We start from the raw sequence: 2938 nt of genomic DNA on the forward strand, positions 1-2938 counted from the left end.
AAAATAATAATTAAAACCATAAAATTAAAAACTAAGTATTAAGTATTTTAGTTATGTTTCATTTAAAAAACGTAGAAAAACTTCTTTTTTTTTTATTTAAAGTTGTTTAAAAATATAATTTTTAAATGGATATGATATATATTCATTAATTTATAGTTCAAAATTTGGTATTAAAACTTGTGCCCTCTAGTATTTTTCCTATGCTTTAATTTTTAAACTTTACTTTTAATACTTTTTATAATACGCTTTAGCATAATTGAATATAGATTAGAAAATTAAAAGTGTCATATATTCAAGTAACATAAAAAAAACACTATTTTTATTTTTTCTTTGTTTTTTTAATTACATTATTTTATTGAAAATAAAAAGGATTTTTTTTTGCTTTGTAGTCAGCTTGAATTTTAAATGTAAAAAATATTTTTTCTTTTAAACTGTTTTAAGAAGTTACTGCCATAAATGTAATGCAAAAAAATAAAATAAGTATTAAAACTTTTGGTCTTTTATTTACTGTAATATTTATTTTCTCGGTAGCTTATATTTTACTTAAGAATAACTTATTTGAATATTTTATATTTTAATGTAGGTAAATCACATATTTATGGTTAACATTTATATAGTCCTTTTATTAAATGAAAATACTAAAGATAACTTAAACTACAAAGGCTTTGATATTTTAAAGTTTAATCTTTATTTTGCGAAGAAGTTAATGAAAGTGAAAATATTAGAAATATCCAACTTTTGACAAAAAAAAACTAATGAAAAGTCTGTTTTATTAAAAAATAAGTTTTCTGTAGTAAAGTTTTGTTTATCTTCATAAAAACACCTTTAACAATAGCATTTGAAAGTACTTTAAAACAGAAAAAAGTTTAATCTGATTTTGTTGGTAAAAATGATCTTTTTTTTTATTAATAGTTAAATAAGTATAATAATTAAGATTTGGGTATGCAACTCGATGACCGAGAGGTTTTTTTGCGCATCCAGGCCCAAAAAAACTGAATCCTTTTAACAAAAAAAATTTTTAGTTTTTGTTCAATAAACCACTTTTATACTGTAATTTAAATTAGTCAATTAACATCTCCAGCGGTATTAGATTGATTTTATTCAGCAGGTAAAAAATATAAAACAGGTTTTCCTAATGTGTGGGCATTAACGCTCTCATTGGAGCGATTTTGGCTAAAGAGGGCAATAACTAGAAAGTTGGCCCCAAACCGCGGTTAACCGGAAATAGGGAATGAATTTATTCTAAAATTAATGCTTCCAAACCTAAACAAATATTCGATTTTAATGTAGTCTAAGGTTGTATCTGTTAAATTTTACAAAGTAAATAAATAAACTCCTTATAGAACAAAAGTTGTAGGACTTTAAGTGGTAGCTCTTATAAACTGTTTTTCCTCTATGAAATTTTAAAACACTATAAATATTTTTGTTCTGAAATTAAGTTTAAGTAAAATTAAACTCACATTTTAGTAAATTTTGTTCTTTAACAGCTTGTAGATGTTTAGTGATTGCTAAAAACAGTTTTTCTATTAAAAAACAACTTCATCTAATAAAATCGTTTAATGAAAGTTTTAAAAGTAGTGTATCTTTTTTTTATGGAGTTTTTATTACAAAAATCTGACACTAGTAGAGCATCTTTTCTTGAAGGTTTTAAATCTTGTGTCAAAAGTATATTAATATATATACTCCACCTGTATACATAAAATATCAAAATTTAAAGGCACAAATAAGCACAAACAAACCCTTCAAACTGCCTCTCGCCAGCCAACATAACTTTTGTTATAGATGAGTTTTTAGTTTATTTATGAATGCGCCAGAATCTTAACTTTCAATAAACAAATATTTTGATTGTAAAATTCCAAAAATAATATTTTTGCTATTTCCAGCTGCGGGCCCACTGTGAGGGGCGGTATCAAATAAATGAAGTTGTTTTTTTTCGCGAAGTAGGCAACTAAGAAGTGGATTTTGGAAACCCTTTTTATGACAATTTTGTATTATAAAATATGCAAACTGATTCAGTGATATTTTGGTATGCAGAACATAGTATAGTTTGTTGAACTACAAAAAAAAGCGCTCAAAATATGTCTGGTCCTAAGACCTGGGTGCACGAAAAAATCCTTTCGGTTATCGAGCCGCACACCACGGGTACCTTTTAACATATTGTCCAGCCCACAATGTTTTAGTTATTTTTAAATAAAATTAAATATTAAAATAAAGCTCTTTAGCACTTTTATACGGTGGAGTTAAACTAAGTTAAAATAGCACAAAATACATTTTGTTGGAGCCGAGAGAGTATTCAAGAAATTTTAAAAATTTATGCTAAGCTTTCACATTATACGCTTGTACTCTAAAAGATTAGTATTAGTACTTAAACATAGATAATACGCACTACATATGTATATTTTAACTCCTATTAGTGCTAAATACTGTTTTTACGATGTCCAATAGTATAACTTCATTTTCGAAACTATATAAATTATGTTTTGTAGTATTTTATCTGCATTAAATTAAAATGTTTCATAGTATTGTTAATATAAAGTTTAAATTTTAGAATATTAATCATTTAGAAACATTTGTGGTAACCATTAGTTTTTATAACTTCACAACAAAATCAAGCCTAACATAAAAAACAAATGCAGGTATAATTCAAAATATTTCATTGAACACGTTCTTGAATATTTCAAAAAGTATTTCAATAAAACGAAGGATTGTTATAAAAACAAATAATGTATAAGTTAGTTCTAAAATAAATATTTCTAAACTAGTTAAGTTTACGAAACAAAACAACAAACAAAAAATAATATCTTTAAAGAACATTATTTAATTATTTACATTATAATCAGTTATAAGTTTATTTTACTATTTGAATCAAACAATATTTTAGAAACTGTTATTTTATTTTAAAGAAAGGATTAATTAAATTTGACAACTCCCACACTAA

Source organism: Thalia democratica, chromosome 9 (genome assembly GCF_965202585.1).
Source record: "Thalia democratica chromosome 9, ktThaDemo2.hap1.1, whole genome shotgun sequence".
In the NCBI taxonomy this organism is placed as follows: Eukaryota; Metazoa; Chordata; class Thaliacea; order Salpida; family Salpidae; genus Thalia; species Thalia democratica.